Genomic DNA, 12,615 nt, shown 5'->3' on the forward strand with positions numbered 1-12,615 from the left:
GTCAAATGTATGTTGCTGCTGCTCTTGTTTCAGTAAGAAAAGCATTTCCAAAAGTTATGCTATTACATTATATGGATGATATATTGAGATATGCACCTGAGGAACAAATGCTAGAAGCATGTCTACAAAAGACCATAGAAACACTAAGATACTACAAATTATACATAGCTGAAGAGAAAATTCAAAGACAAGCTCCTTTTCAATATTTACGATATGAAGTATACCCTAAGGTGCTTACAGTACAAAAACTGTCCTTAAGAACAGAGAGGCTAAACACCTTAAATGATTTTCAGAAATTGATAGGAGATATCCAGTGGATGTAACCAGTGATAGGCTTGACTATCTATCAGTTACAACCATTATATGACATTTTAAGGGGAGACAGTGCTTTAAATTCACCATGCCAGCTTGCAAAAGAAGCTCAAGAGGCTTTGAGAAAAGTTGAACTGGCTTTATCCAATGTGGTTGAAAGAGTCACTCAAAAACCCTTGGAAATATCAGTTTTTGCTACACAAGAGGCACCCACAGCAGTCCTTCATCAAGGAGACAGTGTGACAGAGTGGGTGAACCTCCCGGCACAACCAGAACAAAGCCTTACTCCTTACCCAGTGCTTGTGGCTAGAATTTTGTTAAAGGCCATTAAACGAGCAGTACAATTATCTGGGGCACAATACACAGAGAGGCAAATTTTATTAGCCATGGCTCCAAATTTTATACATGGGTCTCCATTAAAGATAACCAGACTTTTACATAATTGGAGATGGATTATTGAAGAAAAAGTTTCTAAAGTTCCTCTTAAAAGACGAATTATCTTTACAGATGCGTCCAAACACAATATTTGTGCTGTATACTCTCATGACTTAACTATAAAGAGAGTAGTCAGAACTCCTTTTCAGTCCTCTCAGCAGAATGAATTATATGCAATCATGTTAGCTCTTACTTATTACCCAGGAAACATAAATATAATATCTGATTCAGCCTATTCAGTAGGTGTGGTACAAAGAATTGCCACAGCCCAAATAAAATTTGCAGCTTCTAATATATATCAGCTCTTTAAGGAACTTCAGGAGCAAGTGAGAAAACATCCAGGTAAGATTTATATCTTGCATGTCCACTCACTTAGTGGACTCCCAGGCCCTATTTTTGATGGGAATTCAAAGGCAGATAGCTTTTTAACTATGTTAGCCAGTACACCTTTATTTCAGGAGGCCCAGGAATCCCATTCTAAGTACCATCAGGCTGCTCGAGCTTTGCGTTTACAATTTATGATTACAAAAGAGGAAGCTAGGAGCATAGTAAAAAGCTGTACAGCTTGCCTTCCTTTCCACGCTCCTACACTGCCTCCAGGGAAGAACCCTCGTGGTTTGAGACCCAATGAAATCTGGCAAATGGATGTGACCCATTATAAATCTTTCGGTTGTCTGTCTTTTATCCATGTTGTGGTAGACACCTTTTCAGGATTCACTTTTGCCATACCAGCAGCAAAAGAGACAGCCTGAGTGGTCACTGAATTCCTCACACAAGCATTTGCCATTATGGGTGTGCCACAAGCAATAAAAACAGACAATGGTCCTGCATATACCTCCAAACATTTTGCACACTTTTGTGCACAGTATAAGATTTTACACACCACTGACATACCCTTTAATCCTCAAGGACAGGCAATAATAGAGAGGAGAACAGAGACATTAAGATGCTGCTCCAAAAACAAAAGAAAGGGGGAGCCACAGGTAACCCTAGAGAACTACTAATTCTAGCACTTTATACTATTAACTTCTTGATTTTTGACAAAGATGCACTGGCTCCTGCATACAGGTTTTATAACCCACCGGAAGGGCAGTGTCCAGTGCGAGCAGCTCCACTATCTTTAGATAATCGCCAGGTGATGTGGAGAGACCCAGAAAATGGTTAATGGAAGGGACCAGATAGGCTAATTGCTTGGGGGAGAGGGTTTGCTTGTATCTCTACAGGTGGAGAAAGAATCAGATGGGTGCCAATGAGCCGTATTCGCCTTGTCCATCGCAGAGAGATGGAGCAGACCCTTGAAACGAAGGAGAAGACCCAAGAAACATCGGGTGGTTCTGTTGCTGATTGTGCTCACTATTGAAAGAGTGTGGTAATTATGGCATTTGATTCATGGACATAGAAAATCATTGGACTTCAAAACCCTCAGAAATCATTGGATTCTCTGAGACATTAGATTGTTGTAGGACTTTAAATCCCTCAGGAATCATTGGATTTTCTGAGAAATGATAAGACTGTTACAGGACTTCAAAATCTGCTGGAATCACTGGATTCCCTAATACATAAAAAGACTTTTGCTAGACTTCAAAAACTTGGGGGGATCATTGGATTCCCTGGTATGTGAAGCAATGGACAATAGATTGGTTTTGGACTATCTCTTGGCTGCTGAAGAAGGTGTATATGTGACTGCTGTTTACATACTCTCCTTCTAGGACTTCTGGCAATCTTTTACATTATAATGTTGATTTATATTGTTTGTTATACCGTTACTTGGGTGTATAATTCATGTTTGTTACACCACATCAAGCCTGCAATGATTGTGAGGAGAGTCATCACTAATAGCCTCTGCATTGTTGCTATGTGCTTGTGTAGTACCTCCCATGCTGATGGGTTTGTGCATAATAAGACCCTTCAGCCCAGAGACCCGCTAGCAACCCCCACTTTCCTTTAGTGCTTTTCATCTTCCTTCCTGAGATGTCAGGGAGGGCGTGATTATCTCCTTTTTAGTGCTTTTACCTCCCTTCCTGAGAAGTCAGGGGGGTCGTGATCACCTCCTTTTTGTTGCTTTCACCTCCTTTCCTGAGAAGTCAGGAAGGGTGTGATCACCTCTCCTTGGGGGCTCTGACCTCCCTGAGAAGTCAGGGATGGCATGATCACCAGTGTTCTAAAACAAAAGAAAGAGGGATGTAATGGGCTAAGGCTTGAGTTGATGCACTGAGGTCCCAAGCACATGAGGCTAAATAGTAATTGGACCATACTCTATTAATATATAAGCTTGGAGAAAGAATGGCCCCCACCCACTCTTTGTGCAAGTCCTGATGTGTTGTATAGGAAATGATGATTTTGGTGGGTGGAGGCAGGGGAGTGGAAAAGGAAGGGGAAGGAGAGACTGCTTGCATTGCCATTGCGATGACTTTGCAGTTCAGATCCCCCTCTGTTAGCTGACTTCCTGTCGCAGCTGCCCATATTGCTATCACAATATTTCTTACCCATATTGCTATCACAATCCTTATTCACCTCTTCACTTCAATAAAGATTGAAGATTTTTCCCTTAACCTGAATTCCTGGCCCCTGCTGATTTTAAATTCGCAGTTATTACAGCATGAGGACACATGCATATATTTATGTGCATGCATATATACATATGCATACATACATATATACTCTCTTACACACACATACATGCCTATATATCTATATAGATTTTTATATCTATATCTTTCAGGTTATGGTACATACAGAAGGATCTTTAAAATATTTGCTGGAACTTTTGAAATCTTAGTAATTCACATAAGATTGATTCAAAGTTGTTTCCACTGGTTTTAAAAGTGTTTTCTGAATGACACTGCCTAGCATCATAACATTGAATTTCAAGAGTCAAAGATAATAAATCATTTGAAAGTGATTGACATAAATTGAGGGACATTTCCCAAATGCTCAGTTTAGATAAAGAGGAAAAGGTGTATTTTTGTTTATGTTTTATCTTTTTTTCCCCCAGGGATCAGGGAGTGAGCAGATGCATTTGTAAAGAACAGATGTATGAACTTTTGCAGTTCCCTCAATTTAGTTGTAATGAAGAGCACTGCCAATTGACAAAGTAGGTTGCTGATGTGAAAAAGGAAATTTCTTTTATTAAGGTTCTTTTAACCCACTTTTATCATTTCATCTACAGTTAGATGTCATACTTTATTATATTAAACAGTAATATAAATGAACGCATCAGTTTTCACTAATACTGATTAGATATAAAAAATTTAAAAAAACACTTAAAAGCAATATTAATTTAAATGGCAAATACAATATTTTCTGGTCTTTTAAATAACTATTGGCAATATTAGATATTTTATGGCAATATTATGATGCTGAATGGTAAGGGTGGAAAAAATCTTGGTTTTGAATTCAAAAGAATAAAATTTTGAAGTAGGCCAATTACTTGTAAAATAAAGCAAGTGTGGAATAACTACCATTAAGACCTCTTCCACCTTTGATTTTATGTTTTATCAATTAAATATGAGTTAAAGTTATATTATTAATGGGGCCCATCATATCATGATTTATGTGAAGCCATTGATAACTTTAATTGAGTACTAAACAATCCATTGCTGCTTAACTGTTGCTAGGCACAGGTGAATTCTTACACCACAATGTTAACAACATTTCACTATGTCTATTGATTTTCTTTTATGGGAGGCAGCATAATGTAGTAGATAGAATACTAGAATATGACACTATTTTGTGAACTAGGAGAATGCAACTATTAAATGGAAGACAATTGAATCCATACTACATTTTTACAGCAATAGGAATGTATTCTCATTAGGAATGTATTCTTCCTTTACTTGCATAAGACTTCTCTGGATGCAAAACATTAGAGATTTTAAGGAAAAACTCAAAAAGGCACGTATGAGGAAATCTGGGATTTGTTCACCAAAGTATTCCATTTTGAATGAAGTCATGCTGAATATACTGTTCATGAGGTAAAACAATTCCATCCATCTTCAAAGACAAAGTGTAAAGTTTCTATCTAAAACATCCAATGTCATACCCCCTGGAAGAACTGAACTTGCAAAGCAACACTATATGAATAATTAAGATGTCATATATTCAACAATTAGGATAATTTTTCTTATTCTCCCTTGTTCTAGGTACTTATAAGTTTCAAACTCTTTGGGCCAAAAATCAATATTTCACTATATATTTTACTCCATTTATACAACTATCTCTTTTCCTCGCTTCCTCTTCTATTCTATTTTTCTCTCTCAAACACATATATACATATCTAAACTCAAATATACCCAAATAGGCGTGTGCGCATGCACACACACACACACACACACACACACACACACACACACCACCATTGAGTTTGCCATTTCCCTCATAATTAATGTCTATGGTGTTTATCATTTGTTAATTTCCAAATACTTTCTGGAAATTTGGTTTGTAACTTCTTCAAAGATCAGTCATAAACGATTGAAGAAAACTACATTTGATGTTGGTTATACATGTTATTAAAAGCATAGAAAAATACAAAATAATCTGATTTTGTTTTATTTTGTTGAATAGGAGATTGAAGGAAAATAGCTCCTGAAAACACCAAAATAGGCAGGTTTTAAAGATGAGACAGCTGGGTCTCAGAATCATCATTAGAAAAGGTCCATGGCAAGAAAGAGTGATGATTTTCTTTTACCCTAGACTGGACAGTCTCAAAAAGCTAGCAGATCAATAGGCTCTATTATGTCAGTGGAATAAAGTGGCAATATCTACTCCTTTGTAGTATAGCATGACTGGATTGAGTTACAGTTTCTGAGACAGTGTTCAAGATACTGTTGATTTCCTACAGCAAGAAAATCAGAAATTGATTTTATTGCATATCATACACATATTCAGTATGCAACACCATGGGAATCCACTGAATATTTCAGGAAGAAGCATGAACTATTTTAGGCTCAGAGCAAGTCTTCAAAAAATATTACCACTTCAGTATGCTAAATGGGATCCCCCAAGAGAACTCAGCTTATTACATAGCAGATTGCAGTGAGAAAAAACACATCTACATTTTTAGAAGACACTAGTAAGAAGTTGCATAAAATTAGGGCATACTTTGATTTCCCTAAGGATTGTATTCGGTAAACCCATCCTCAAAAGTTCTTTCCAAGTTCCCAGATTAGCACTAATGTTTATACACTAAGTACCTACATAAAAACTAGTTGAAGTTTTAGTTCAAACTCTTTTGAAAGAAGTTGTTTTCCTTATTTAATATTTTAACTTTCCAAACCATTATGCACTTTTTTGAAGGAAAAAAAAGTGTAAAGTGTTTTGATAAATAGCTGGTCTTATTTTACAGCCTTATTAGCTCTTTATTCTTCACAATGAACTGTTCTCAGCAGAAAATATATGAAACAACAAAAAAGTAAGAAAGATAACTCAGAAATTAGACGTTATCTGCAAAGGCTTTAATTTCCAATTACTTAATATAATACTCGCTCAGAGTACTAAATAGTTAATATTTTCTTTCAAATCAGATCTTCCTACATTTTCAGTATGAACATTTAGCAAGATTTTTTTCCAAATTTGTGAGATTCCTCCCCTCAAAAAAAAGATATTTTTTACACATACAAGTTTCTTATATAATTCATATAATTTAAAATCAAAGCTAATGGTTTCACACATCAATGTATAGCAGAAAAAAGATTCCTCTTATTTATTTACATTATATTCCTCCCTCCCTCCCTTCCTTCCTTCCTCCTTCTCTCCTTCCCTCCCTTCCTTCCTTCCTCTTTCCCTCCCTCCTTTCTTCCCTTCCTTCCTTCTTCCTTCCCTCCTTCCATCCCTTCTTCCATCCCTCCTTTCCTTCCTTCCTTCCTTCAATCTCTTCCTTCTTTCCTTCCTTCAATCTCTTCCTCCCTTCCTCCCTCTCTTCCTCTCTCCATTCCTCCCTCCCTGCCCTCCATTTCCTAACTCTTTCTCTCTCCACTTCCTCTTCCCATGGTCCAGTAATCTATCCACTAGACATACATTTTTAGTCTATTTTTATTAGGCATACTCAATTAGATAACAGGAGACTGTCAATAAATGATTCTTGAATAATCAGAACATTGAGGGGAAAATAAAGATGTGGAGAAACTGTCAGGCTTCATCCCAACCCCCAACCTTCCTATAATTTGCTGTGACTAGTCCTCTGGGGATGGAGTCAAGATAGCTAAGTCAGGAAGCTGCTTGAGCTGTTCCAGCTTCCCTTGAAAACCACATGAAACCAAGCCTCTGAACAGAGTGTGCTAGAATGAAACCACTCTCCAGCTCAAGATAGACTGGAAAAGCTGCAATAAAGAACATTCTCACTGGAGTGAAAAGGGTGTTCAGCCCAGATCAGACAGACTCTGGGAAAGCTAATGAGAAGGTCTTAATAACAGCAAATCAGCAACTAATACTCTCAATCCTGGTTCAATAGAAGTGCACAGCATACCGGCAGCTTTCACTTCCAGCAGAGAAGGCAAACATAGGGAAGCCAGGCTTTCTCCTGAAAAGAACAGGCAAAGTTAGCCTCTACAGACACAAGGGGCACCTGTGCTCAAAGCCATTCTCAGAGCTGCATAGGAAGCATAGGACAACATCCTACATGTCCATGGAGTAAAAAAAAAGGAAATCCCAAAAGAAAATGAAAGAAAATGAGCAAGAAACAGAAAAAAGAAAAGCAAAACCTTGACAAAGAAAGATACAAAACACAAACTCAGAGAAATATCCACAAAAGACACCTCATAGAGTGATATAAATTGGTCTCAAGCCCAAAGTGACTTCTTGGGAAGAGCTCATAAAAGAATTTAAAAGGCAAATAAGAAAGGTAGAAGAAAAATGAGAGGTGCATCTATCTGATACAATGGATAGAGCACCAGCCCTGAAGTCAGTAGAACCTGAATTCAAATTTGGCCTCAGACACTTAACATTTCCTAGCTGGGTGACCCTGGACAAGTCATTTAATTCCAATTGCCTCAGCAAAAGAACAAAACAAAAATAAAATACACAAAAAAACACAAAAACAAAAACACAAAAAAAAGAAAAAAATGAGAAAGGAAATGAGAGGTATGTGTGAGAGAATCAAAAGTTTTAAAAAGAAAAGAAAAAAAATTGCCTGAAGAAAACCACTCCTTAAATAGTAGAATTAACCAAAAGGGAAGATATACAAAAGTTAATTGAAGAAAATCACACATTAAAAACTAGAACAGGGAAAATAGAAGCTAATGACTTTGTGAGACAAAAAGTAACAGTCAGACAGACTAAAAAGAAAGAAAAAATGGAGGAAAATGTGAAATATTTGATTAGAAAAACCATCGACCTGGAAAATATTTTCAGAATTTACAATTTAAAAATCACTGGCTTACTTGAAGGCCATGTCCAAAAAAATAGAATTCCACAAGAGGTCATTAAGGAAAATCACCCCAATATTCTAGAAAAACAGGGGGAAATACTGATTGAAAGAATCCATTAATCACCTTTGAAAAGAGATCCTATAAGGAAAACTCCAAGAAACATTGTTGCAAAACTCTGAAACTACAAACTCAAGATAAAAATAAAGCAAGCTGATACAGAAAACCAATTCAGATCTCAAGAAGCAAGAGCCAGCAGGATGAATACAGAGAGGATTGGCAAGACTTACATGAAGTGATGCTAAGTGAAATGAGCAGAATCAGGAGATCATTATATACCTCAACCATGATACTGTATGAGGATGTATTCTGATGGAAGTGGATTTCTTTGAAAAAGAGATCTAACTCAGTTTCAATTGATCAAGGATGGACAGAAGCAGCTACACCCAAAGAAAGAACACTGGGAAATTAATGTAAACTGCTTGCATTTTTGCTTTTCTTCCCAAGTTATTTATAACTTCTGAATCCAATTCTCCCTGTGCAACAAGAGAACTGTTTGGTTCTACACATATATATTGTATCTAGGATATACTGTAACTTATTTACCCTGTATAGGACTGCTTGCCATCTTGGGGGGGAGGGGGTGGAGGGAGGGAAGGGAAAAATCGGAACAGAAGTGAATGCAAGGGATAATGCTGTGAAAAATTATCCTGGCATGGGTTCTGTCAATAAAAAGTTATTAAAAAAAAAAAAAAAGAAGAAGAAGAAGAAGGAAGAGTCAGGATTACACAGGATCTGGCAGCATCTACAATAAAGGATCAAAGAGGCTGGAACATCATATTCTGGAAGGCAAAGGACATGGTGTGATTTAGCATCATCTTTCAAGGGAGGCAATGAAGCTTCAGTGAAGTAAGAGACTTTCGGTCATTTCAAGCAAATAAGCCAGAACTAAATAGAAAATATAATCTACAATCATAGGACCCAAGAGAAGCTTAAAATAAACAAGGGGCTGGCCAAGATGGTGGAGAAGAGGCACACAGCTGCTTAAGCTCCACGTTTTTTCTCAGAATCCATTTCATTACAAGCCTCTGAATTAATGCTTGACTGAAAAAAAAAAAAAAAAAAAACCACACACACAAATAATTGCCAAGAGAAGACATCCTAGAAATTTGCCAGTAAAGGTCTGTTTTTGCTCGAGGGCAGGGACAATTTTAGATCAGTTGCAGGCTGAGAGCAAACAGCTCACAGCTGAGCAGACTGACGGAGCAGGGTGGGGTGATCTCAGCTGTCTCTGTGGGGAAAACTTTGCTACAGGATTGGATACTTTGCCCTGCCAGCAAGAGAGCAGACAAGCAGAGAAGCTAAAAACAAAGGGGGTGAAGAATACAACCCAGAACAGCTGGAGTCTCTTGGGACCTGGCCACCCCTCCCCCACAGTGTATCAGCATGCTCTCAGAGTCTCAGAGTGCAGGCTCAGTACTGCCATCGTTGTCCTGCTAATGCCTCATTGTTGCCTCCCACAATCTGTAGAGGAAGCTCAGCAACATCATCCAGCCCAAAAAAGAAAGCAGATTCCTTTGGGTTTTTTCTTTCTTTTTTTCTTTGCTAATTTGTCTTTGATTCTTCTCTGACAAAATGAGCAAAAAATTGCAAAGGACCTTAACCATTGACAGCTTCTATATGGATAGAGCCAGACTCTAAACCCTGAGGATACTAAAAACAGACTTTCTCCAGGTGAACCCACAAAGGGGGAGATCATCTGTTCCTTAGCACAGATGAATCTCATAGGAGAAATTAAAAAGGCTCTCACAAGAGAGCTAGAAGAAAAATGGGAAAAGGAAAAGGAGGCTTGGCAAGAGAGTCTGGAGTAGTCATCCCACTCATTTAAAGACAAAGTGGATAAAGAAATCAAATCCTTAAAAAATAGGATTAGTGAACAGGAAACAGAAACTTGCTCTTTAAAAAATAAAATTGGCAAAATGGAAAAAAATCCCATAGAACAAAACAAACTCACTTAAAAATTCAATTGGACAATTAGAAAAAGATATTTTAAAAAGTGAGTGAAGAAAATACTTCATTGAAAATCAGAATCGAACAAATGGAATTGAATGACTCGAGAAGACAACAAGAATCAGTCAAGCAAAACCAAAATAAAAAAAAAAAACAAAGGGAAAAAAAATGTGAAATACCTTCTTGGGAAAACAACAGACTTGGAAAATAGATCTAGGAGAGACAATATGAAAATTATTGGACTCCCAGAAAAATATGATGAAAAAAAGAGCCTGGACACTATTTTCTAGGAAATTATCAAAGACAACTGCCTGAAAGTCATAGAAATAGAGGGTAAAATAGAAATTGAAAGAATTTGTCGATCAACTACTGAAAGGGATCCTAAAATCAAAACACTAAGGAATATAATGGCCAAATGCCAGAACCCTCAGATGAAGGAAAAAATACTGCAAGTGGCTAGAAAAAACCAATTCAAATATAGAGGAGCCACAAGAAGGATGACCCAGGATCTAGCAGCATCCACCTTTAAGGATTGAAGGGCCTGGAATATGATATTTTGAAAGGCTAAGGACCTCGGTATGCAACCAAAAATAACTTACTCAGCCCTAATAACTTACCCTTTTCCAGGGGAGAAGATGGTCATTTAACGAAATAAGTGAATTTCACCTATTTTTGATGAAAAATCAACCAGAACTTAAAAAAATTTTGATCGACAAACATAGAACTCAAGAGAAACCTAAAAGGGTAAAAAGAAATCTTGGGAACTATATTTTTGCTATAAAGATGTATGAAGAACACATGTATACCTTGTTCTAGAAACTAGAGGTGGAAAGGACATTGTACCAGAAAAAGGGTAAAGTGGGGGTACTACATCTCATGAAGAGGCAAAGGAAACCAAATATATCTGAGAGAAAGAATGGAGTGGGATGGATATAGTGGATATCTTACTGCCATCAGAATTGGCTTAAAGAGAAAAAGCTTAGACATATTCAATTTATGGTGAAACTTCTCCCACCTCATTGAAAAATGAGAAGGGAAAAGTTAAAAGGGAAGAAATAAGCTAAGTGGAAGGGAATACAGAAACTGTAAAGAAAAGGAGTAAGATGGGGGAGGAACTAAAAGGCTGGGGGAGGAATACCAAAAAGAGAGGGCTGTGAGAAGCAAGTGGTGCTCACAAGTTTAATATTGAGAAGGGGGGGTGGGGTAAGAGGGAAAGAAGGGAGAAAAGCACAAACAGGGGTTAACAAGATGGCAAGTAATACAGAATTCATAATTTTAACCATAAATGTGAACGGGGTAAACTCCCCCATAAAGAGGAAGCGATTAGCAGAATGGCTAAAAAGCCAGAATCCTACAATATGTTGTTTACAGGAAACATACTTGAAGCAGGGAGATACATGCAGAGTAAAGATAAAAGGTTGTAACAGAATCTACAATGCTTCAGGTGAAGTCAAAAAAGCAGGGGTAGCTATCCTGATCTCAGATCAAGCTAAAGCAAAAATTGATCTAATTAAAAGAGATAAGAAAGGGCACTATATTTTGCTAAAGGGTAGCATAGATAATGAAATAATATCAATATTAAACATATACTCACCAAGTGGTGTAGTATCTAAATTCTTAAAAGAGAAATTAAGAGATCTGCAAGAAGAAATAGACAGCAAAACTATAATAGTGCAAGATCTCAACCTGGCACTCTTGGAATTAGATAAATCAAACCACAAAATAAATAAGAAAGAAGTCAAAGAGAATACTAGAATACTAGAAAAGTTAGATATGAGAGATCTCTGGAGAAAACTAAATGGAGACAGAAAGGAATATACTTTCTTTTCAGCAGTTCATGGAACCTATACAAAAATTGACCATATATTAGGACATAAAAACCTCAAACTCAAATGCAGTAAGGTAGAAATAGTAAATGCATCCTTTTCATACCATGATGCATTGAAAATTACATTCAATAAAAAGCCAGGGGAAAGTAGACCAAAAAAATAATTGGAAACTAAATAATCTCATACTAAAAAATGATTGGGTGAAACAGCAAATCATAGACATAATTAGTAACTTCACCCCAAAAAATGACAGTAATGAGACATCATACCAAAATATGTGAAGTGTAGCCAAAGCGTAATAAGGGGAAATTTCATCTCTAGAGGCCTACTTGCATAAAATAGAGAAAGAGAAGGTCAATGAATTGGGCTTGCAACTGAAAATGCTAGAAAAGGAACAAATTAAAAAACCCCAGTCAAACACTAAATTTGAAATTCTAAAAATAAAAGGAAAGATCAATAAAATTGAAATTAAAAAAAAAAAACTATTGAATTAATTAATAAAACTAAGAGTTGGTTCTATGAAAAAACCAACAAAATAGACAAACCCATAGTAAATCTGATTTAAAAAAGGAAAGAGGAAAATCAAATTGTTAGTCTTAAAAATGAAAAAGTAGAACTCACCACTAATGAAGAGGAAATTACAGCAATAATTAAGAGTTACTTTGCCG

Source organism: Antechinus flavipes, chromosome 2 (genome assembly GCF_016432865.1).
Source record: "Antechinus flavipes isolate AdamAnt ecotype Samford, QLD, Australia chromosome 2, AdamAnt_v2, whole genome shotgun sequence".
Lineage (NCBI taxonomy): Eukaryota > Metazoa > Chordata > Mammalia > Dasyuromorphia > Dasyuridae > Antechinus > Antechinus flavipes.